This window comes from Colossoma macropomum, unplaced genomic scaffold (genome assembly GCF_904425465.1).
Source record: "Colossoma macropomum unplaced genomic scaffold, Colossoma_macropomum, whole genome shotgun sequence".
NCBI classification, from domain to species: Eukaryota; Metazoa; Chordata; class Actinopteri; order Characiformes; family Serrasalmidae; genus Colossoma; species Colossoma macropomum.
In genome coordinates this window covers 24773187-24799871 of record NW_023494802.1, presented here as the reverse complement: position 1 = coordinate 24799871, position 26685 = coordinate 24773187, and the positions used below count along the sequence as shown (strand labels likewise).

Sequence of the window (26685 nt, the reverse complement as noted above, 5' to 3'; positions counted from 1 at the left end):
ATAACATAGCAGGGTTGTGCAAGACGCACGCAATGGCAAACTGAGGCACCATTTCCAGGGAAAGCCAGTGAGGAAATGATAACTTACTACTATGCAAATACTACAATTACACGTAGCAGTTTAAAGTGACCTCATCTCCAACTGTTTGGGGTAAAGAGAGTCCGGCTGTAAAAAGGGGGGCTCACATTTCTTGCCCTGTTAGAGACCTACTGTTCCCAGCATGACTGTGTGAGAGAGCAAGAGTGTGTAAGAGTGCTGTAACTCATCAGGAGTGAGCACAAAGTGAACCTACCTGCCCTGCTGAGTGATGGCTGCCTCTGGGCTCAGACTCTACGCTCCGGACTGTGGATGTAATTCCATCTGCGGGGGGGACAAAAAGAAGCTTCAATGAAGTTAATGAAGTTAATAAAGTTTTCTGCCCCTGTTTCACAACACCAACAGACTAACAGGAGGACTAAAAAGGCTTCCTTCCGTTTTAAAACGGAGATTAAGAGTATTTAAAACACAGTAGGCTTATTCTCTGAGTTAGAGAGAGAGAGAGAGAGAGGACGAGGAGGAAAGAGAGGAAAAGAAAAGAAAAGAGAGACAAAGTAAAGGAGAAAAGAGTGAAAGGGAAAGAAAGAAGAGAAACAAATCTGCAGCATCGCACACACACAACTAAAAATCTGCACGCAAAGCTGGCTACAGAGGGAGGATTGTCTTAAAAAGTGTACTTCGTTGATGTATGGACAAATGGTGCACGATACAAGTTCACTAGCACTCAAACTACAGTCAACACATCTCTGAAACACACGATCGAGCAAAACAGCCCAGAAACTCAGCTGGAACTCTGACAGTTTTGCGGATAATCGAATGTAAAGCGCAGAAATACCTTGCTCACGAGGCAAATAGGAGCAGGTTGTTTCTCTTTTCCTTCCTTTCAGAAAGTCCTTCGCGACGGTTCGAGCTGCTGCTTTTCTTATTTTAATCTGTTTTTCAAAACTTCCTCTTCGCGCAAACATCCGCACGGAGCGCGAGCGAGAGCGAGAGAGAGATGTTCTTCAACGTTACGAGAGAGAGAGAGAGAGAGAGAGAGAGAGACAGAGAGAGAGAGACAGAGAGAGAGAGAGAGTTATTCCGAGAGCCTGCAGTTCAGCCCTGCTGAGACCAAAATAGAAAAGTGGGCGGTGCCGACCCAAAATAGAGCCTGACGTCACGCGTCCTGCACATCCCTCCTCGCGCGCTGTTGTTTCCCAGCGAGTGTCGCTCACGAGCCAGCATGAGCTTCTCTTGTCAGTGAAGAAGCGCGAGCGCGGCGCATGTACACAGTTCTGACATACGGAACTCTGGATACAGAGCAACATGTGACTCTCAAATATACACTCGTACTACATAAAAAGATGGTTCTCCAAGGGTTGTTTAGTATTTAGAACGATGAGTTCTATATAGAACACTTTTCAAATAGGTTCTGTGTAGAAACATATACAACACATTCTCCATCAATCTGAAGAGACATTTTACCATGCAAAGAACCTATATATATATATATATATATATATATATATATATATATATATATATATATATACACTGTACACTCAAACAAAGTATAACTATAACTGCAAATTATAACTATAACAAAGTATAAATATAACTGCTCTCTACACTGTATGAGCCGAGTGCCTACTAAACTACTAGCCAATAAGGGGCACTTATTAAGGGTCACTTAATCAATCGAAGAACTGCAGGCAAGACTAGGCTGTTGCCTAGTGACTCCAGAGGAGTGCAGTGACCATAATGACCATATCATCATTTATCATTTATCCCTGAATTTCAATGATTCTTGTGTCAGAGCAGAGTTACCTGGAACCGAACCTGCCCTGTGGTGTGTGGAGCTGCTAGCTTGCTCGCTAAGCTTTAGCAATAGCACCACAAGCAGCACAACTCTACAGTGCTGGCCTGCACTATTTAGTGTTTATTTTTTTTATGGTTTTGACATTTGACATTTAAGAATGTGAAAATGTGAAAGTGTTACTTGTTTATGTTTTAGTTAATAGTGTTACAGTAGTTGCTATGTTTCAATAATTTTGGTGCTAGCATGAATTAGCGTCTTGCACAGATTCCATTTAGGACTTCAGCTGCGTTCACATGTTTGCAGTAGATGGACGATGGCAAACCAGATATTCCATTGTTTTCAATTAAGTCGCAATGGAAAATTCTGCCACCACTAGTGGCAGAACTCCTCAGACCACAGCAGTGAGCGGAACAATCCATCAAGTGTCCAAATTTTCCCACTCTTGACGTCAACCACAGTGGTGGAATAAACTGGATGTAAATTTTTTTGGGAGCCATGGATGCCAAACACCTCGTTGAATTCCAGACAAACCTCGTGTTACACACTGAAAATAAAACACCTTAAATAAACAATCCACACTGCTAATGCTCAACTAAATAATTATCCTTTTACACTAGTAACGCTGTCACCATACCAACGTTTGTGTGACTTTATGCTACCTTCAGCTATGTACTGCTATGAGGTGTGGAATGGTGCTTTCTTCAATGCAAACATGAACACAGCATAAGCCTTCAGTATTTGTAATTTATCAAATCATAACATTTATAGAGTGGTACATTTTTAAAATGGTGATTTTTTTATCGCAAAGTGCTAATGCAGACTTTTAGCTCTATTAAAATCAGTGGAAGTACCAAGAGAAAATGGCTGATGTTGGAATGACATTAAACACTTTCGTTAATATAATGCAAAGTTGGCTATTTGGCTATTTAAAAAATCCAGCAGCACCGCTGTGACTGATTCACACACCAGCACAACACACACTAACACGCCACCACCACGTCAGTGTCACTGCAGTGTTGAGAATGACCCACCACCCAAATAATGCCTGCTCTGTGGGGGTCCTGTGGGGGTCCTGACCATTGAAGAACAAGGTAACAAAGTATGCAGAGAAACAGATGGACTACAGTCTGTAACTGCAGAACTATAAAGGGAAACTATATGGTCAGTGGAGCTGATAACATGGAGCGTAGATACATAGAAAGTGGACTCAATGAAGTGGCTGGTCGGTGTATATAACACATTTCATGCTACAATACATTCCAAACCTTGTAATACACTTGTTCTTTCATGTAATGCAAAATGTACTTGATAAATACATTTATTTTTTGCATATATTTTATCTGTATGGGATGTTCTGCTGTGGTTCCATCAGATATCCAACGCATACTGGAAGCTCCTCCCTTTGGTCACACTTTTGGAAACCACGAGCGTGTGACTTTCTGAGAAAGTAAGACAGGACTATGCGAGACGCTGGTGGGTTCCACTTCGCTGCACCCGTAAGCACGGACACATGCGGCTTAAAGCCGTGGTGAGAGCGCAGCGGTTCCAAGAAGTGTGCTTTCAAATGAATAGAAAATGCTTAGCCTGTAAACATCAGACTGTGACGCTATGCATCAGTTCAGGCATCCCTAACCACCTTAATGCATGCAGGCCTTTGCTTTTATACTGTACATATGTGCGCTGTTAGCGCAGCAGCACTCGGTCCACACAATTTTCTATAATTGTGGAGAAACTTACGCACAAATTATGGGCAAAGACTGACCTCTATCTACTGCATCTAAACCATATGGTTGATTACCACAGATGATAACCTTAATACATTTCCCCTTACCTAATCAAAGAGCTGAAAAACCATAAAGCTAAGCTGCTCATTATCTTCTGTCAGAAATGTTCACAAGTCCCAGTCTGAGTTGAGTCTTTAGTAGAGAATATTTGTTTAGTTTCGTTATTAGCTGCAGGCATTGCACTTTACACACTTCTCCATGGTTTCAAAGAACCTTATTGCTGCAGCCCGGCTGCTAGAAAAACAGCAGAGACCAGCATGGCTGGTCACCAGCAAAACCAGCATATGTTTTCATGCTGGTGTGCTGGTCAGCAGCAATGGACGTTTATATGCTGAAAACCAGCATATGTTGTGTTTTCGATGCTGGTGTGCTTGTGACAAACCAGAACCAGACCAGCATAGACGAGAATAAACAGACATAGAATATTGTAGATTGGCATAGACCATCATAGACTATCGCAGACCAGCATAAACCAGCATGGACAAGCATAAACCAGCATAAACCAGCACAGACCAGCATAAACCAGCATAGACAAGAATAGACCAGCATAGACCATCGTAGACCATCATAGACCATCGTAGACCATCATAGACTAGCATACCCCATCATAGACCAGAAAAACCAGAATAGACTACTGTAGACCATTATAGACCAGCATTAACCAGTATAGATCAGCAAAAAACAGCCTAAACCAGCAAAGACCATCTTATACAGTATAAACCAGCACAGACTAGCATAGACCATCTTAGACCAGCATAGACCATCTTAGATCAGCATTTGACCAGCATAAACCAGCATAGATCAGCATAGACCATTGTAAACCAGTATAAACCAGAATAAACTAGCATAGACCAGCATTTGACCAGCATAAACCAGCATAGACCAACATAGATCAGCACAGACCAGCATAAACCAGCATAGACCATCGTAGACCAGCATAGACCAGCATAGATCATGGCAGATCATCGTAGACCAGCACAGAACAGCAAAAACTAGCATAGATCAGCATAGAGCATGAACACCCCAAAAAAAAAAAATTGCGAGATTAGACAGTTCTATATAGAACCCTTTTTTGAATTTCTATGTAGCACCCAAAAAGGGTTCTTCTATTGTTATGATGCCAAATTTGTAACAATAAAACCCCTTTTTGGTGCTATGTAGAACCTCAAAAAGGTTCTATATAAAACCATCTACAGCACATTTTTCATCAATCTGAAGATCCTTTTCATAATGCAAAGAACCCTTTAATCATGCAAAGGCTTCTATGAGCGTTTATGGTTCTTTATAGAACCTTTTCTTTACTAAAGAACCCTTGTAGAATCATCTTTTTTAAGAGTGTGGGTCTCAGTTTCAAATAAGTCCTTCTGTGAAGTCTTGAACTCAAAGTGTGTCTATTATTATCGTAGCATCCCAGATAGCAAACTTATATCAGTCCACTGGCTCTATACTGTCAGGACCCTGCTGACTATTTGCCACTGCTGGACCACCCTCGGACCAACCAGACTGATGTCCTGCATACAAGGTCTAACTAGCTTATAATCTCCTAACACATTTTTTAAATGCACATAGACTTTTATTTTAGAAAATAAAGTAAATATTACAACTACTGAGAGAAATCAAACAAATGACTAGGCCTAATATCGTTGCTGACACTGTGCTAAACGAAAATTATTTACTAAACTAATTTACAAAGGATAACGAAGGAAAAATGAAGGAAAAATTAGTAAAATGGACTATGCGTGTACAATGAGCGACATTATGAGTGGCATTTTGTCCAACACTCTGCTTAACCACCAGTGGGCCGCCTTAATAATACTATAAAAATACCTTCTTTTTTCTTTATTTTACGATAAAATGTTTCGTACACCATGTTAATGACAGACTTTGAAATAATACACAAAAGTTTGTGCACCTCAGGTCAAATGTCACATTGTTGTTCGAAGTGAAAATAAGGTAACACATCCTATGCAGACAACACATTTTAATGCACAATTAATGTTTGTTTACTGAACCTAGCATAAAATTAGGCCTGTATACATTTAAATTTTGTGTTTTATTTTTTCCAACAATATGTGAAACTCAGCCAAGCAAATGAAAACAAACAGAGAGGATGTGTTAACTTAATTTCACTTAGAAACAAACAAAGCATACAAATTGGCCGGGGATGTTGAATATGACTGTACTTCACACGTGTTCACAGACTTCTCTGCCTTATACACTGTGTGAGACAATGCTCTTTTCATGGAATGACTCTGTTCTGTTGTTAGTATAGCGTTCATTCAGTCCAAGCATGTTGTATAATTATGCACCTAGATGGGTGTAGCTGGTTTAAATTTAGTCTGTGTGCTGGTTCTGTATCAGAACCTCCCATATGTTTCACAAATAACCGCACATACACACGCTCAGCGCAGGCATAACGAAACCAGCAGGGAAGGTAATGTTGCACATCCTTTAACGTGTTTCACAGGGGGATCCCAAGTAGCCTTACGAGAAACCCTCCTCACCGTGTGTCTGTGTGTGTGTGTGTGTGCGTTATAATTACACAACCTCTCAGTATGAATAATATCCGGCTGAAGGCGAAAATAACAAGACCACAATATGACAGTGAAGCGGCCCATCGAGGCCGATAGAGGATATGCAGCTAGATCAACAGAAACGCTCACACACACGCCAGAAACACCAAAATCAAAACATGATAACTCTAAGTTTAGTACATTTTAATGCCATTAAATGAGATGTACAGTGTTATCAGATAGTTGTAGACCTGTTATATGTTTTACATTATGTTGAAAATGGATAATTAATCATATAACAATCTAAGCATTTTGCTTGTTGAAAATTAGCAAGTAATTTAGTAAAAACTTACACTTAAATATTTTAAACTCATTTATACTCCATGTAGCAATCTATAGCAAAATTAACAAGTTTAGGCTGAAAACTTGTAAAGTCATTAAAAACCATCTATAGGGTATTTTGCGAAAAATGTAGCATTTTGAAAATGTGTAGCATGTCTGAAATGTATTGAACTCCTTAATAATAGCCTACATAAAACAATATACAGGATTTTGCTAGAAAACCATTGCTAACAAATTAGCCATTTGTTTGTAAGAACTGTATGCTGAAATTTATTAAACTCATTAATAATACATGTAACACTCTATTGAGCATTTTGTAGCAAGCAATTTAGAATTTTGCTAGTAGAAACTTTGTGCAATATCTCTCATTTATAATACAAATAACTATACAGGGTATTTTGCTAGCATCTTAGCATTTTGCTGGTAAAAACTTTATGATGATATCTCCTAAATTCATTAATAACACAAACAATACATAACGCATTTCGCTAGTGGACATTTAGCTAGCAATTTAGCATTTCACTAGTAGAAACTTTAAGGTGAAATCTCCTAAAATCATTAATAATACAAATAACAATGAATAGGGACTTTAATAGTGGACATTTAGCTAGCAGTGTAGCCTTTTGTTAGTAAAAATTTTAAGGTGGAACTCATTAATAATATGTATATGTATTAATAATATGTATAACACATATATACTGAGCATTTTGAAGAGTTAACAAGCAATTTAGCATTTTGCTAGCAAAAACTTTATGATGAAATCCCCTGAACACAAAACTCATGAATAATACAAATAACTATATATAGGGCATTTTGATAGTGAAAATTTAGCAAGTAATTTAGCATTAGACTTTAGACTTTTAGACTTTGTGCTTTATAATGCAAATGACTCTTTATAGGGCAATTTTTGCTGGTATAAGTAAAGCTAGCATTTTATCGTTTTGTTAGTAAAAACTTAATGCTGGAATCTCCTAAACTTATTAATAATAAAAATAACTATCCATAGGGCATTTTGCTAGTGGGAATTTTGCTAGCAATTTAGCATTTTGCTAGAAGAAACTTTATGCTAAAATCTCTTAAACACTAGAAGTAATTACTGTGTTTACAATAAACAAAGGAAGAATAAAGCATACATGACCTCAATGCACACACAAATGTAAGCATGTTTAGAACATTTGTAATTAAAGAAATTAAATGTTTTCATGCTCATCAGTGCTAAGATGCTAAAGATGAAAGCTAAGAATGCTAATGTGCTAAGAGTAAATTCAACCACAGTGACCAAAGCAAGTTTAAGACTGGCATAGTTGAAAATAAACTGGAGCTATTCTCTCACACTGAACAGACTGTTTTCTTTCATATTCCAGTAAACACGAGAGCGAGACAAAGAGAAAGAAAAGACGCTGTGTTCAATTAGCACAGGATGTGGTCAGCTGAGGGTTAGCGCCTGTGACACACATTCCCTCACAGCTGTACGAACATCGGCAGGTAAATACGACCTGCGCACTGAGCTCGATCACAGCACCGAGGCCTTTTCTCACGACACGCGTTTGCTTTTTAGCTCTGAAATGGGGAAGTGAAGCTGCTGTTTGTCAATTCTGCTGGATTAGTTATTCGACTCTGAGGTCAAAAGCATCTTCAGAGGTTTTGCAACAGATCTGCATTTGCTAGTCATGTAAAAGAGGTGTGTTCACCAACACTTTGTACAGTTAAAGTCCCCACCCATCACCTGAAATGTGGGCATTTGGTGTCTAACGTTTGCTTCTATAGTTTTAGCACCTATGGAAATCGGATATATGGCCATTTGTCCATGTATATCATCAGGCATATACTGTATAAATGAATGTGGGTTCACTATTAAGCAAACAACAGCTCAGTGTTGCCCTTTTTATGTGCTGTAACTGCTTATTAATGACTTTAAGGTCTTTATGACCTAATTAATAACCATTGATTTTTTGCTTTAAAAAATCTCTCATCACTGTTTGTATCAGACCTGTATCAGACATATCATATATGTATAATCCATATTTTATGCTCATATGTTCAATATTTCATTGATGGAGAATGTGGTACATATGGGTCTATATATAACCTTTTTGAAATGGTTCTATATAGCACCAAAAGAGTTCTTCTTTAAAGAATATATATCTATATATACTCATGGTTCTAAATACAGCCACTGCCTTATTTACTAAAGAACGCTTTGAAGAACCATCTTTTTTAAGTGTGTAGCTTTCTGTGAGGTATAACACTTTAAACAGAAGGTTCTTTAAGGGTTTCTCAATAAACAAAATCATTCTAAATGTAACCATGAACACTCAAAGAACCCTTTGCATGGTTAAATGATTCTTTGCATAGTGAAATTGTTCTTCAGATTGCCGGAGAATGTTTTGTACAAGGTTCTATATAGAACCTTCGTGACAATGGTTCTAATTTGAACCAAAAGGGGTTCTTCTGTTGTTACAAGCTTGACATTTTCACAGTAGCAGAACCCTTTGTGGTGCTGTATAGAAGCAATTTCAAAAAGGTTCCATATAGCACCATCTAAAACACATTCTCCATCAATCCGAAGAACCATTTCACCCTAAATTTAAGCATGAAAAGGTTCTAAATAGAACTCAAGGTTCTGAATAGTGTCACTGCCTTTACTAAAGAAGCCTTGAAGAACCATCTTTTTTAAATGTGTAGCTTTGAGGTATAACACTTTAAACAGAAGGTTCTTTAAGGATTCCCTGATAAATAAAATCATTCTATATGAAACCATGAACACTCAAAGCACCCTTTGCATGATTGATTAAATTGTTCTTAGCTTCTCTTCAGACGCCTGGTTCTGTCATGATAAGTCACTCTGAATGACTTAGTCTTCATTTTAACCATTAAAATACAGAGAAATTTTGAAAAATCAGTGAAATTCCCCTTAATAATTTATTCTTTACTTGTCATAATTTTTCTTTGCTTTAAATTTGATAAAGTTCTAAAGCTTTGTTGTTTATCGCCTGGTTTACATGACAAATATTTCAGATTTTTGGTGCGCTCTGTCCGTCTCCACTGTACGTTTTGCGCTATTTAGATGCTCCCTCAATGACTATAATGACTAAAGTGATTATCATGTTCAGAGATGATGGATTATGCCACTAATTAGCAAACTAATTAGCGAACGAGATTCAAGATGGCGCCGAGTATGGCTGCCGTGTTGCGAGCTCCCGCTTACTTTTGCAGTTTTTTGTTGTTTTTGTGTTTGTTTTTAACTCTTTTTGCACTAAATGTTACTGGTTTTATCACCTACGACCGACAAACACTTCTGGAAATCAGATCGTCGATCACTCACCGGAAACCGGACTTTGAGTTCCATAACGCCGATCCTTTGTTTACTAACACTGGAGAGGCGCCACTCATCTGGGCCGCCCGGCCACGCACCCGTCGAAGACGCCGGAAAAGAGGCAAGAGAGCCGGCGTGCTCGTCAGACTCAGACGACGTGCCCATCGGCCGCCTCTTCCCACCATATTACTGGCTAACGTGCAGTCCTTGGAAAACAAGTTGTGTGAGCTTCATGCACGGGTCGCCTTCCAGCGAGAGATCCGGGACTGCAGCGTTCTCTGCCTCACAGAAACGTGGTTATCCGATGAGGTCCCTGATAATGCCATCGAACCCGCCGGGTTCTCTCTGCACCGCGCCGATAGAACCAAGCAGCTCTCCGGGAAAAGCAAAGGAGGAGGTGTATGTTTTCTGATCAATAACGCTTGGTGTGATCGGAGGAATGTACATTTCATCGAGTCTTTCTGCTCGCCGGATTTGGAATATCTCATCGTGTTTTGCCGGCCGGCGTGGCTGCCCCGTGAGATAATGGGACTCTGTCTGGCCGCGGTGTACATCCCCCCGCAGGCGGACTCGGACCTCGCGCTCGGGAAGCTACACGAGGCTATCAGCAAGCAGATGACCGCGCGCCCGGAGGCTGCACTTATTGTTGCGGGGGACTTTAATCGGAATAACCTGCGAACCTACTGTCCGACATTATTCCAGCACGTAACATGTTTCACTCGGAAAGACAGGATTTTAGACCATGTTTACTCCAGCATCCGGAACTGTTACAAATCCCTCCCCCGACCCCCGTTCGGCAAATCAGATCACTCCTCCATCCTGCTCCTGCCCACCTATAGGCAGAAGCTGAAACGGGGGCCGGTCACTACCAGGGAGGTGCGCCGCTGGTCTGACCAATCAGACGCTATGCTGCAGGATTGTTTTGATCATGTGGACTGGGAAATGTTCCGTGATTCGTCGGGCAGCGTGGACGAGTACGCAGACACAGTCACCGCCTTCATACGCAAGTGTGTTGATGACGTAGTGCCCTGCAGACAAGTCCGCGTTTACCCCAATCAGAAGCCCTGGCTGAACTGTGAGGTTCGCTCCGCCCTCAGCGCACGCAGCGCTGCATTCAGAGCGGGAAATACGGAGGAGTACAAGCAATCCAACTACGCTCTCCGTAAATCCATCAGAGCAGCTAAACGTGCGTACAGAATGAAAGTGGAAGCACAGTTCAACACAGCCAACACACGAAGCTTATGGCAGGGGTTAAATACAATCTCTGACTATAAAACTGCCTCTCGCACTCTGCCCAGTACCAGCGCTGATCTGCCGGACGAGCTTAATAACTTCTACGCTCGCTTCGACGGAATTCCCGCAGCACCACTGGAGAGCGCCCCGCCCACCGCTGATCCCAACGCCCCCTCCGTCTCCGTAGCTGATGTGTGCAAAGCCTTCAAGAGGGTGAACCCACGCAAGTCAGCAGGACCAGATGGCATTCCCGGGAGAGTGCTTAAAGCCTGCTACAGGGAACTAGCAGGAGTTTTTGCAGACATCTATAACACCTCACTGTCTCTCTCGGTCGTGCCAGCTAGTTTCAAACTAGCCACCATTGTGCCAGTTCCAAAGACAGCTAGTATTACCTGTCTGAACGACTGGCGACCTGTTGCCCTGACCTCCATCGTAAGCAAATGCTTTGAGAGGCTGGTCAGAGATATCATCTGTTCCTCACTGCCTGCCACCCTGGACCCACTGCAATTTGCATATAGGCGGAATAGATCCACCGACGATGCAATCGCCCTGACCCTGCACACTGCCCTCTCCCACCTAGAAAAGAAGGACACGTATGTGAGAATGCTGTTTGTAGACTACAGTTCAGCATTCAACACAATCGTTCCTTCGAGGCTCAACTGCAAGCTCCGGGATCTGGGTCTGAACAGCACACTGTGCAGCTGGATCCTGAACTTCCTGACGGACCGACGGCAGGTGGTAAGGATGGGAAGTATCACATCCTCCTCTTTGACCCTCAACATCGGAGCCCCCCAGGGCTGTGTGCTCAGCCCGCTCCTGTACTCCCTGTACACCCATGACTGCACTGCTAGACACAGCTCCAACGTCATCATAAAGTTTGCTGACGACACAACAGTTGTGGGCCTGATCTCCAACAGCGATGAATCGGCCTACAGAGAGGAGGTTAAAATCCTGGAAAACTGGTGCCAGGAGAATAACCTCTCTCTAAACGTCAGTAAGACCAAGGAGCTGATCGTGGACTTCAGGAAGCAGGAGAGAGTACACCCATCGATTTCCATCAATGGGACTGCGGTAGAGAGGGTCAGCAGCTTTAAGTTTCTCGGTGTTCACATCAGCGAGGACCTGACATGGGCAGTGCACACCTCACAGGTGGTGAAGAAGGCCCACCAGCGCCTCTACTTCCTCAGAAGGCTGAGGAGGTTTGGCCTGAACCCCAGCATCCTTAAGACCTTCTACACCTGCACTGTGGAAAGCATCCTGACGGGCAGCATCACCACCTGGTACGGGAACTGTACTGTTCGTGAGAGGAAATCTCTGCAGAGGGTGGTGCGGACAGCACAGTCCATCACCGGGGTTCAGCTCCCTAACCTATTGGATTTATACACCAGTCGCTGCCTGAGGAAATCCAGAAGGATTATGAAGGACCCCTCCCATCCTAGTCACTGTCTGTTCTCTCAGCTGCCGAGTGGTAGGAGGCTCAGAAGCTTAAAAGCCAGAACCAGTCGGCTCAAAGACAGCTTCTTCCCCCATGCAACCAGGCTATTGAACAGCCAGTAATCACTGCTCTGCCCAGCCCAACCCTTCCCATTACACGTACGTGCACCCACTGTACTCCCGCACTTTACTTGCATAGCTGGACTTTGAATACCTATCCAAAGACAATACTCTCCCCCTGCGCTTCCACTTAACTTCCTGTACCTTGCACTTTACTAAATACTCTGCCACCTACTGTACCATCTTCTACCTCCACACCTAGTGTGATTACTTGCACATCTACATAGCATTGTAATATCCATTACTATATATAGTATATAGTTGATTACACTCACTCTACATTCCCAGTGCAATATTATATGTCTCGGTGCAATATTATTATTTTTAAGTTATTGTGTAAGATTATATGTATATATTTTAGTTAAATTGGTTTTATCTATTCTTCTATCCTATCTATAGTTTTGTTTATCTATGTTGTAAATACTGTTCTCTGCATAATTTGTGGAACTCGCACTCAAGTTTTTCACTCACCTGTGTCCCTGTACTCTTGTGATGTGACAATAAATCTGATTTGATTTGATTTGATTTGATTTGATTTGGAACCACACAAACATAAAATATAAAAAGCATGAAAAATATACAATATGGGCCGTTTTAAAGTTTTCCATTGGCCTTGTTGTCCATTGTATGGACATTCTCCCCGAAATCAGGAAATCAGAAGCGGCCGGCGATGCTTTGACCGCTGCTAAAATGCAGTATCTTCCCGATAAATTACATGTTGGGCCAGTCATACTGAGGCTAATCAGATTTCACTATCAGTCTCTCCAAATGAATAAGACCTTTCTGTTTCTGACTGATTCCAATACCGCTAATCACCAGCACCGTGTGGGCATTTAGAGAGAAAAAAAACAATCATGAGCATATCGTTACTAATTCACCAATGCCGTCCCGTGGCCTCCTGTCAGGTTAGAGTTCAGAGGTAAGAAAGGTCATTAGGTCACAAATGTTTCTTTAATTATGCTCCATGATGATGACAAAACTATGGATTTATTAAAAACTTTTATATACACTGACTGTCCCCTTCATTAAGTCCATCTTCTCATGGATCAGACGCAGCAGTGCTGCTGGAGCTTTTAAACAGTGAGTGTCCACTCACTGTCCATTCTATTAGACACTCTTACCTTGTTGGTCCACTTTGTAGATGTAAAGTCAGAGACGATAGCTCATCTGCTGCTGCTGCTCAGTGTGAATTGGTCATTCTCTAGTCCTTCATCAGTGGTCACAGGGCACTGCCCACAGGACGCTGTTGCCTGGATGTTTTTGGCTCTCAGTCCAGCAGCGAAACTGAGGTGTTTAAAAACTGCAGCAGCACTGCTGTGTCTGATCCACTCGCACCAGCGCAACACACACTAACACACCACCACCATGTCAGGGTCACTGCAATGCTGAGAATGACCCACCCCCCAAATAATACCTCCTCTGTGGGGGTCCTGACCATTGAAGAGCAGGGTAACAATGTATGCAGAGAAACAGATGAACTACAGTCTGTAACTGTAGAACTACAAGATGCTCCTATATGGTCAGTGGAGCTGCTAAAATGGACAGTGAGTGTAGAAACGAGGAGGTGGATAATAATAATAATTACTTATCAGTTGCATTATTATTTTTTGTAGTGATACATCATTGCAGGTATAGCGTGATGCTAATTGATATATACGTTTCCATCACTTGTTAGCTACATTACTTGTCAGCTTTACAAGATGAAACATTGCAGTTAGCATGATGCTAACTGATATATAAGCTGCTATTACTGATTAGTTACTAAAGAACTTACTTGTTAGCTTTACACTCTAATATAGCAGATATAGCAAGACGTTAGCTTGTAAACTCTATATATTTTTTGATGTATATAAAAATATATATGGCCAAATTAATCAATTATAAATATCATTTTAGCTGCACCATGCTGTGTTTATTTCATGCTCATCCTCAAAATTTCTAATTTACTAAAATATAATTCAGTTGGTTGAAATGTAAACAAAGACTGAATCTCAAACAGCTCCCCTTTCCCTGTATATAAGAAATATATGTATATGGACATCCTGACTAATGCACTTTACTGTCTGATACCTTTTAAAATGAATTTGTATTCCAGTATCTTCATTTTAAATATTAGCAAATGAACCTTTAACGTGACAAAACCGGGTGTTGTAGGTATTGATACTTTGTGAAAATGCAGTTATGATTGATTTGATATCTTGTTTATATGAAATACATTGCGTGTGAGTGTCTTACTGCAGACGTACATGGTTAATGTAAAGTACAATGCAGATCACAGAAGTCAGCACTGTTTAGTTACATCTGTAACCTTTATTACAACTACACACAACAAATAAATTAAATACAAATACATACATTTCAAATATATATTTAATTAATACATTTTGGCCATTTTTATACATTGCAAAAATATATTTGATAAATACATTTGGAATATATTTTTCTCCATATGGGCCGTGGCACTGGCCATGAAACTTCGATTCCTGAGACACGAAAGACACTGTTTTGCATGCACTATCTCAGGGCAGGGCCCCAAGCACGAATTCAATGTTGTTCTGACACACATTCATCTGTTTTTCATTTTTTCATCCCTCAGTTTTTCCATTCATTTTCGCCTTCACCAAAGCCATATTATTTTCTTTGCCCAGCAGACACCAAACTGCATGTCCTAAGTCAGGGTGGATCTCCAAGCTCTAATCCTAATTGTGTGGACCCATTTAAGCTGCGCAACCATTCTTTTCTAGTTCCAAATGATATTTTTATTGTACTTGTGACAATACAGTGACAATAAAGTTTTCTTATTACTCATGTTGAGATTATTGTGAAGCAATTATAAGACTATTTTACTATTTCTAGACATTTTTTAAGAATTTGTTAAAAATTTTAGGAATTAGTTAAAAAGACTTATAATATGCTTACATGATCTCTTACATGAGTCATTTTAGATTTGGGGACTATTTTGCCTCACAACACCCTACATATTAGGGATGGGAATCTCTAGGCACCTCACGATTCGATTCGATTACGATTCAGAGGGCTGCGATGCGATTATAAAATGATTATCAATGCATCTTGATGCATCTTTTTTTTCTATACAGCATTTCTATTTTCTCACTGTGTGAGTTCAAGTTTCAAGTTTCAAGTTCAAGTTTCAAGTTTACTTGTCATTTTCACAAGAAATACAAGAAAAACTAACTGACATATATTAAATATACACAAAATATACACAAAATATAGAGACAATATACATTTTAAAGTGACTAAGTGACTCAGTGTTGTTATTTAAAGTAACTTGGTACTTTTAAATCAAAGTATTTGTAATGATCAATGATGAATTTACTTCCAATATCTCTTATTAATAAATCAAATGGAAGTGATGTGGCAAGTGAACTGGAGGGCTCTCATCCACTGCTTTTGTTTAGAGCACGAGACGCTGCTGCCACTCATCTGCGATAAAATGCGCAGTTAGGGTGACAAAAGATCCAGTGGTGATGGATGTCCACGCAGCATGTTACAGCTGTCCTACCCGTTTTTAGTGAGTTTCTAACTTTGGTTTTGGTCTTGTTGTAGAGAGTGGGGCAGGGGAATCGCTGTGTCAGTAAAATATCTTCGAGACGGGACATGTGCAGCATAGAGCGAAAGCCTTGTTTCGCAACGACTGAGAATTGGCGTGCAGACTGCAGGTCACCCAGCAACGATGCATTATTTGCATTTATAAGCAGCACAGTTGGTTTCCTGATCCGTTAAATCTGCAACGAGAGACTGTCTCTCTCTAAAAAGTTGCGAAGATGAAGTCGCTTCTCTTTCGAATTTTCCCGTTCCACCTTAAATGGTGTCGCATTTACGTTCGGCGCCTCAGTCAGAATTTCAGGTGGAACGGGAAAATTCGAACAAGAAGCTGGAGAATAAGAAGCAACTTCAGCCTCGTAAAACAGTCGAACGCTCAGAGACATTTTACAATAAGCTGCTCTAGTTTTGAATAAAAGTTTCCTGAGGGAAAGGGGAGGAAAACGGCTAAAGCTTAAAGCAGAGCAAAGTAAGTGCGCTCTCGTTTATACTGTTTAGCTTATACTAGGACATTATCACATACTGACACATACTGGACATAAAATGTTGTGGCTCCCAAGCTGGTTTGATTTTTGTTAAAAGGACAAAATGGCTCTGCTTATCATTTGGGTTGTGACTCCTGATCTAACCTGGCTTTTAATGTAGAGGGAGCCGGTCAGATTTCTCCCTCATCCAGTAGTGTTTTTGTTATGTGCCCCCACAGACAGTCCGGGCACTGCACTTGCGCACTTCCAAGCTCCGCCTTTTGCGTTCCGTCAACATTACGTTATAAATTAAATATTTAGAAAATCGATTTTTGACATTTGTTACTCGATTCAGAATTGTTTGTCCACATCGTGATGCGTCTAAGAATAGATTTTTTCCCCCACCCCTACTACATATTATGTATCCTTCTGCCATGAATGGATTTTAAGGCCAAACTCTCCGTAAAACTACCATAAAATAATGTCTCAGACATCAGGCAGTGTACTCATAACCATTTCATGTAGTAACTTTCTGTGAGGGAGATTTTAGAGGTGGATGTCTGGTTCCTATCACCACCGCTGTGAACAATTCTGACTTCACACCAAATCACTCTAAATGACTCTGTTTACGTCTTAACTACTTAATTATGCAGAGAAATTGGAAAAACTGATGGAGTTCCCCTTTTAGGTAATGAAAGTAGAGAGGAAGAATAAAGGGAAAAAACACTAAAGTGGGGGAAAAGCAGGGTAGAATCTGTTAACAGTGGGAGGGCGGGCTGTGAGAAACGTGAAATCCAACTGACATGTACAGTAATATGCAAAAGTCTGTGGTCAAATTCTACTTTTTATGCACAATTACTGTTTATTTGCTGAAGTTACCAAATTGGGGAAAAATAAAACCTAAAACTGTCAAATGTTGAACATTTTATGTTTTCTTTTTAGAAATTGTGCATTATAATATACAGATAAATTTCACTTTTAAGTGTGCTCTCTGCAGAGGATGTGTTCACTTATTTTCATTTTTATAAACATTTCAAGCTGCACTACATTTCGAGTAAATTGGAAAGCTGTACATGTGATCTTTTGCTGAACTATCGCTTTAATAAGACTATAAAGAACACTGACATTCTTGCTCTCCCTCTTTTTCAGAGAGAAGCTGATGGCTGTGCATGCCAGAAGCCTAGTCATATGAGTCAACAGTGTTTGATTATATCTCCTGCCCTCAATGTGTTCTTTCTATTTGGACTACACTACCTTCCACTTAAAGACGCACAGCACACAGTTCCTCATTTACAGAGAGCAGGTCCGATCAGGGTGAGCCGCTCTATAATAGCAGCCATTGAGGAGTTTAAATTGGATTCTCTGTGGCATTTGGCCTGAGAGTGAAGCAGAGCCGGGCTTTGTGTGGAAATGTCAAGACTGGGAGTGCACGAGTTCAGCCTACTCCACCACTCTTACACACATCATCATGGAGCCAGATCACTTGCGCTACTGAGAGGACAGAAAAAGAGATGTGGATTTGAATAAATTATCCACCTATTTACTGCGTCCCATGATGCTTTGAGTGACTTATGGACAGAACTCCTGGCGAAGCCAATTTTCAGTGCATCCATATAAAATTGATTTCATTTCTTTTTTCCTCCATGAGCCTAAAAATGCCAGGTGGTGCAACCGAATAATCATATATGTTGATTAAGTAAACTATCCAAAAAAAAAACCATTCTAAATAAAATAGTTTGCATACAAATGACTTTTAAAACTTTGAAAGTGCTCAACTCAATGAAAAACTTCTGTCCGCAAGTTCTTACTTCCTCAAATGTCACGCAGGACAACCAAAAACAAAGGACTTTTATTTTGACATTCCAACATGGCGGCCTCTTTTGGAAGAGGAGCCGCTCCCTATGTAAATATGAAAGGCTCATTCTAAGCTACTGCAAACATGATTCATAGTTACAGGCAAGGTGCAAAATACAGGGGGTCCTGGGGGTGTGGGGTCTGGGACCCCCTAATTAACCTCTTGGACCCCCTGAATGTCTCCAAATCTAAATCCTGAAAATAAATGTATGACGTTAGGCTGACTGTCAAGGAAAAATAGACACTCACATCCAGATTCAGTGAAGCTCATTGTTTGTCTGCTTCACTCACAATCAGCTTCTGTCTTTGGTGTTCTTAACTAACTAGAGCTGCAGCACTGCTCTGCCTCAGGGTGGTGCTCTAGCAGACTGGTACACCCAGTTGGTCCTTCATAGCCTAGAAACTGTAACTCTGCCTGAATTCCTCTGAAAAACTTTATGTGCTGGTGTGATGGTCGCCGGGCTGAGTTCTCGGAGTCGGGGAGTTACCCCAACACAACAACCCTACAGGGATAAAACAGCTTTAACGCTCCTGATTAAGAGGCTTTAGCTGAGTCAGTGAGCTGTGAGAGCTCTGCCAGGTTAACAACTTCTTAGAAATTTGCACGAATCAGCTCGCAGGAGACGTTAGGAACAAGTGAAGAAATTTCCCAGGAAATCCAGAGAAATCACCTCGATTTCTTCATCACATTAAACTGTGGACAGGTTGGGGGTGGGGGGTGGAGGAGGAAGAGCAGAAGGAGAAGGGGAGGAGAGATAGAGATGGCGAGAGAGAGAGAAAGTGAGAGAGAGAGGGAGAGAGAGAAGGAAGAAAAAGGAAGAGAGAAAGAGGGAGAAGGTAAGAGACATAGAAAGAGAAAGAGGGAGAGATTAAAAAAGTGAAGGAAAGAGAAAGAGGGGTGAGTGAAAGAGAAAGAGAGAAGGAGAAGAGAGAAAGAAAAGAAAGAAAGTGGGAGAGAGAAAGAGGGATAAGGTAAGAGAAAGAGAGAGAGGGATGAGAGAAAGAAAGACAGACAAAGGAGAGAGAAAAAAGAAGAGGGTGAGAGAAAGACAGGGAAGAGATAGAGGAGGAAGAACGAGGGAAAGAGAAAGAGATAGAAGGCAAGAGAAAGAGAGGAAGAGAGAAAAAGAGAAGGGAGAGTGAGAAAGAAAGAAAGGGGGAGAGAGAAAGAGAGAGGGGGAGAGAGAAAGATAGGGAAAGAGAGAGGGGACACAGAAAGTGAGGGAGGGGGAGAGAGGGGAAGAGAGAGAGAGAAGAGATAAAGAGCGGGGGAGAAAGGAAGACGGAGGGGGAGAGAGGGGTGACAGAAAAAGAGAGGGAGGGGGAGAGAGGGAGAGGAGAGAGGGAAAGAGAGAGAGAGGAAGGTCATGGTGTGCCATGTCCCATAAGAACTTGGGAAGAATGTGGAGAATGCAGGATAAGGAGAGGTAGAGAGAGAAACAGTTACAGTACAGAGAGAGAGAGAGAGAGAGAGAGTAAAGAGAGAGAATGGAAGAATGAAAAGGAAAGAGAGAGAGAGAGTGAACAAGAGAGAAAAGGAGGGAGAAAGAAAAAAGATGCAAAGACAAGAGAAGAGCAAGAGAGATAGAAGGACAGAAAGAGGGAGAGAAGTAAAGACACAGAAAAGCAAAGAAAGAAAGAGAGAGAGAGATAAGCAGAGAGGAAGAAATGAAAAGATAGAGAGACAGGAGGAGAGAGAGGGTGTGGAGAGAAAAGCAGAGTTCAGGATGGTGTGTGTATGTGTGATGGGTGTGTGTGTGTGTGTGTGATGGGTGTGGATTGCAGTGAAGTTCCAGTTCAGATATCATGACTCATTCATGACTAAAGCAAAGCAAATGCACATCCAGCGCTCCATTAAAGCGATAGTTCATCAAAAAATCACCCAAGGCCACACCCTGTTGCCCTGTGTGTAAATTTCATGACAAATGGACCAAAAGAAATGGCACAAAATGAATTGTGTTTTTTTCTTCTCCTGTAAAGTTATCATTACCACCGACAGCAGCGATCTCTCTCTCTCTCTCTCTCTCTCTCTCTCTCTCTCTCTCTATATATATATATATATATATATACACGCACATCATGTGACATCTGATTTGGCTCACTGTAGCTCCTCTCTGAAACAAGCACACATGGGTCTCTGATACAAGATAAGATCTATTTTTGAAACATTTATAGCTGTTACAATTAATAAACCCCCTAAATCTGGGGATGCTGCCACCCCCTCAGCTCCCCCACCTCCCCCACCTCCTGTTTCAGTAGTATTATGATTGTTTTGGAAGTGACAAACTGGAATGTTCAATTTGTTTTAATAAAATAAACATAATTAAGAAAACAAAAGGTTTTCAGTCTAAAGTTCAAGTCGGTTAAATATGAAATTTCAGATGGGTATCGTTATCGGCTGATTTTCAAGGTTTCAATAGAGAGTGAGTAGAGAGAGAGTGGTATCGTGCCTTCTTTAAGTATTAAAAAAGTCTTAGGCAGCAATGAAAACTGTTGAAACTGTATATTTTTACAATAACTGACTTCTCGCTGATTGAATTAAATAAAGGTTTGATTAGATAAAGGTATTGGATGGTAACTGTAAATACTGAATGTTTTTTTCTGAGTGCTCTAAGTGATAAATATAACCATGCTCCAGTATTTGGGATCATTAATCATCGTTACATAACAACTAAAGCAGTTTTCAAGCTACAGGTCTAAGGTCGTACTCTGACTAAATCCTTCCTGCCTAATAATCTCAAAAGAGCTACAAGAATTGCCAACAGACTCAGCATGGAAAAGAGTACTACATCCCTAAACACACACACACATACATTGTTTATGATAGTTTGAGAAGATTTTGGCCCTAAACTCCATTCATGGTGGAGGGATACATAATATGCAGGGCGCTGTGAGACAAAGTAGTCCTTAAAGAAAACTTATTATTGTAAATTTTCCACTATTTTATCATCATCAACATTCCATATAAAACTATATATAAAAGGACACGTGTAGGTTCACTGGTGGTTTTGGATAGTAAATAAAATGTCTATATTTGTGTTGTACCCTGGTTCCTATCACCACCACTGTAAAGAAATCTGAGCCTCTAGAATCAACCATTTCACACCAAACCTCTCTCATAAAGTGGGCAGTGAGTAGAAGCACAAAGTGGATGTTTCTAAAGAAAATGGCCAGTTAGTGGATGTACAAGGTTGGTGCTTCTAATAAAGTGGCCAGTGAGTGAACGTCCAAAGTTGGTGTTTTTAATAAAGTGGCCGGCAAGTGAACGTACAAGGTTAGTATTTATAATAAAGTGGCCAGCAGGTGAACGTACAAGGTGGGTGTTTCTAATAAAGTGGTCAGCGAGTGAACATACAAGGTTGGTATTTCTAATGAAGTGGCAAGTGAGTGGATGTACAAGTTTGGTGTTTCTAATAAAGTGGCCAGTGAGTGAATGTACAAGGTTGATGTTTCTGATAAAGTGGCCATGTAAAATGCAACAGTTCCCTAAATTCACATTTACTTCACACAGTATCAGTTTGCAGCTCTGAGGAGCAGTCAGAAGGGCCGGGGTCTGATAAATGTTTCCATGCTCTTTTTTCCGGTCTTTTCTACAGTGTGGGCGGTGTGTGTGTGTTTGTGTGTGTAAAGCGTACGGGGCAGGTGGTGTGTGTACGTGTGCGCGTAAGTACTGAACGCTGCTGGAAACTCTTCAGCGTCTCGCACAAAGACAGATCAGAGACCCCCAGCCCCTCTTAAACCAAAACACGACGGAAAAAATACCCAGGAACGAAAGAACGGACGCTTTCTACAGAAAAGAAAAGCAGACGGCTGGAAAAAGAGCCAGTGTAGAAAAGATTTCATCAGAAACCAAAACCAAGAAGTCAAATACTGTCAAATATATGAAACACTGTACTGAAAAATTAGCTTTTCTAAGTTCAGCATCTTCTAAGATTAACTGAATTGATATTTGAACACGATTTCATCTTTAGATCTACTATTTTCTTCCTCTAATATTGATTTTCTTTCTTTATTAATTTCATTAGTTTGATTTATGCCTAGTGTTTTCTCCTGATTATTTTTTGCTTGCACTTAATGAACTACATTTGCATTTGGTTTACATTCTGTATGGACAGACTCAAGTCTGCACTTCTGACTTTTTCCACCAAAAAATTGTTTTCATGAATTATATAAAAAAATTAGTTTAAATGTATCTTTGCTGGTGACACAAGGGTTGATAAGTGAAGCTTGACTAACATATTTCGACACAGTGTGGATTAATACAGGGATGCTTTAGTTTTAAAGCAGGCTGGTGTAAATCCTGCCTACCTGCCATCACTCCTTTATACACATAAACACTTTTTTTCCATTGACTCAGAGCCTGTGGCTGACACACACTCAGTGCCTGAAATGTAAATTCCCCGACTCGCTGCCAGTGTGTTTGTGCCTTGGGCTTCAAATGTTCTTCTTTAGTTCTACTTACAAAATCTGACTTTCTGACTTTCAGGGTTACAGCCTGATTTACACCACATTTTAATTGTAAATGAATGCTATTGTCAGAAAATAAATTAATACTATAGTCTGATTAGTACTACATACATTCCAACTGTAGTAGAGCTCAACTGGTACTGCAGTGCAATCAGTTCAACATTCCAATTGGTGCCAAAGTTCAGTTGGTACTATAGTTTAATCAATACTACAGACCAACTGATTCTACAGTCTGATTAGTACTACAGTCCAGTTGATATTAATGACTGAGTGGTAGTGGATTCCAAATGATGCTGCACTTCAACTGGTACTATAGTCCAATCAGTACTACAGTCCAGCTGATACTACAGTCTGAGTGGTACTACAGTCCAGGTGGTACTAATGGCTGAGTGGCAGTAGATTCCAACTGATTCTACAGTTTAAGTGGTAAACATTTATTTTTACAAACAAATGGGGGCAACGTACATTTAAAAATGTTTTTTTTTCCAAACCGGCTTTGGAAAAAGACTGCAAAAAATGGTATCTTGTCAAGTAAAATGATCCTAAATATAGTCAAGAAATCTAATATTTCTCCTGTTGAGACTGTTTAACTTACTTTTAGACGTTTTATACTTATTTTATCAAGTAAATTTATCTCACTATGTTGGCAGATAGTTTTGCTTGTTTTAAAAATGTGCTTGAAACCAGCAAATATTAACTGTAGTATAGTATAGTATAGTGAGATAATTTGACCTAACAAAATGATCTAAAACAAGTAAAACAGTTCTGAAAAATAAGCTAGATAATCTTATAAGTGTCCAACTGTCTCTAAATGAGAAATTTTAGATATATCGACTAGATTTAAGATTCTTTCACTTGACAAGATACCATTTTTTGCAACGTAGTAGCTTGCGAAGCTCATGGGAACTTAGGGCTGAGAAGGATACATCAGTGCATCCTTTGAAAATTTAGCCGAAGGAAGGTACATTTCTTGGCCGCATTTTAGGGATTCTCGATGTTTTTTTGAAATGGAACAGTGCTTATGATATATGCAGTGACCCTAGAAGGTGGTAGAACTGTAAATAATGAATATTAGGTGCTGAATAACTGCAGTTACCAAATAATTAGACTTAAAATGAAAAACTGAAGAGTCAGCCTGTAGTTTTAGGAGCTTTTCAGCCTGTGATGCTGCTGTAGAGGGTAATTCTCCAGCACTGTTTACCGCTATAGGCCACAACTCTGACATCACTCATGGAGCGCCCACCTTTTTGAACAAAAACAGGCTAAAAAAGGTGGGCGAGAGAGATGGAAACACTGCCTAAAAATAGACTCTGTCTCTCTCTCTCTCTATCTCTCAATCTCATACGGCTCACCCACACACAGCCTGTCAGTCTTTCTGTTAAAGCGGATAAGCGATCAGCCTTAAGGCGTCCCAGAAACGTTTCGGTTATGAGTTGTGTCAGTTGTTCAGTAGCTGCTGCGTTTTGACGACGGATCTTCAAACTGAATGGCTGGAAAGTTCTGGCGTTTTTTTAAAAGGTCAAGGCTTTCTGCGCTGCCCCGTACAATCTCAGAGCGCTGGAAACTCTGAGGCTCTTCACGGGACAGAATGGAAGAGATGCACAAACGGCCGTCTGAAGTGTGACTGTACCGAAATGTAATCTCAACGTCTCACTTGTGTTCTCACATGTGGAAAATTACCCACAGGCTATGCTAATTCAGCTCCTTATACTTTCCACCTGCATGTACGAGACGTAAACAACCGATTGAGAAAATACTGGGCGCTCTAATAAAATAAGCCAATCAGGGTGCAGTGCTAGTGGGGCTCGACTGCCAGTCAGACTATAGTGCCAATTCAATAATTATTGCCAGTCTGATTGGCAATAAAGTCTGATTGGTGCAACTGTAAAACTAATAATACAGTCCAATTACAGCCCAATTGGTACTGCAGAAAAATTGATAATGCAGATTTTTGGTACTACAGGCAGACTTGGAGTATGCTTCAACTGATACTACAGTCCAATTAGCACTACAGTCTTATTAGTCCTACAGTTGGCATTACAGTCTGACTGGTACAAATGTCAGAACAGTACTACAGTGCAAGTGATCCTGCAGTCTGATTGGCACTACAGTCTAATTGGAACTGCTGTCTGATTGGTGCTACAGTCCTATTGGTGCTAAATTCTAATCTGGGCTACAGTCTGATTGGCGCTAGAGTTTGATTGGTGCTGCAGTGCTAAATTCTAATTGGTGCTCCAGTCAAATTGGTGCTACAGTTTGATTGATACTGCAGTATTGCAGCTAAGGCAGTTTGATTGAAACTACAATCTAATTGGCCCTACAGTCTGACTGCCAACTGGCAATACAGTCCAGTTCATCCAACAGTGTGATCAGTGCTAGAGTCTGATTGGCATGGCAGTCTGATTGGTACTACAGTCTGATTACTAGTAGTGCTACAGTTCAACTGGTAATAAAGTCCAATTCTGCCTTACAGACCAATCAATACTGCGGTCCTTTTGGTATTACAGTCAGATTGGTGCTGCGGTTCTTCTGTTAGGCATTACAGTCCAAATGATACTGCAGTGCTAGAGCTGATCGGTACTACAGTCTGATCAGCAGTACAGTCCAGCCAATACTGCAGTGCGTTAGGTACTACAGGCAGGTTAGCGCTGCAGTTTGATTGATACCACAATTCATAGCGACATTTCATAGTGATTGTTAACCCCTTAAATGGCCAGAGCCCACTGGCAGGCCCAAAGTTTTATTTTACACATTTCTAAAATCTAAGAATAGCTCAGCCAGTTTGCACTGAAGTCTCTGTAGTTACTGAATAATAAGCCTTATTATGTAATAAGCCTAAGATTTCAAAGGGTTAAACAATTCATAGTAGGTATTTAATAATTCACAGTAGTAGTTAATGATAAGCCTTAAGATTAATAAGGAATAAGATGCCTGTAGTGCCAATTCATTAATTATTTTATTATTGAATAATAATAGTAACTGAATCACTTGCAGTAGCTTCTTTAGTTTAATAGTTGAATAATAAGCCTGCAGTTTAAGGGATTAAAAACCCTTATGTATTGCTAGTTTAACAAGTTCTTCATTCAGTAATAACAGTGATAAGGAATGAGAAAAAAGGTGGAGAATCGAAACTGATACAAACTAACGTGGAAAAAAACAGTGATTGAGTGACACCATGGAAATGGACGCACTGCTGATGAGACGTCACTGTCAGTAAGATGACAGTGTGTGTTTGTGTGTGTTTTGTGGTGTAAGTGTGTGAGGTGTAGACCCTCATTCCTCAGACACACACACACACAATGAGTCAACACCAGAGACCATCTGGAAAGTTCGGTGTGAGATGTAGACGGTGAGCTGAGGCCCAAAAGGTGAGAGACAAAGAAAAAGACAAAGAAGGGGAGTTGGCAGCAGAGCGCCCCCTGCAGGAGCTCACGCAGATCAATGGTCAGCCCATAATGCACACTGCCCATCAAAAGTTTGGGGACTTTTTTTTTTTGAAGCTTCTCAAACTGTTTTTAAAAAATAAATGATCATGTTTTCTTTGCCATAATAAGCCTTAATACCAAAAGCTGTGAAGTATTTAATCAGTCCACATCAGTTTAGCCCCACCCATCTATACAGAAGTTATAAGGAGTGTTTCAGCCCAATTGAGGCACAATACAGGGCAGCCAATGAGGACAGTGCTCAGTAACATATATCAGTCTTAACTTATACTGCCTGCTATGCATATATATATATATCTCCACATCTCGGCTGT

General features: G+C 40.5%; 1 protein-coding gene across 2 annotated transcripts in view; it reads right to left on the bottom strand.

Annotated features, from left to right (window-relative positions):
* Positions 1-26685, bottom strand: part of hdac7a (histone deacetylase 7a) — a 107783-nt gene that overhangs the window by 66982 nt on the left and 14116 nt on the right. Inside the window, exons 1-2 of one of the 2 annotated variants that reach the window (XM_036592109.1) lie at positions 872-1069; positions 293-360 (exon numbers count right to left, since the gene is read on the bottom strand). The gene's annotated coding sequence lies outside the window, so the exon portion shown is untranslated. Of the gene's footprint in view, positions 1-292; positions 361-871; positions 1070-26685 lie in introns of those variants that run through there. The other variant, XM_036592107.1, reaches the window with a different exon arrangement.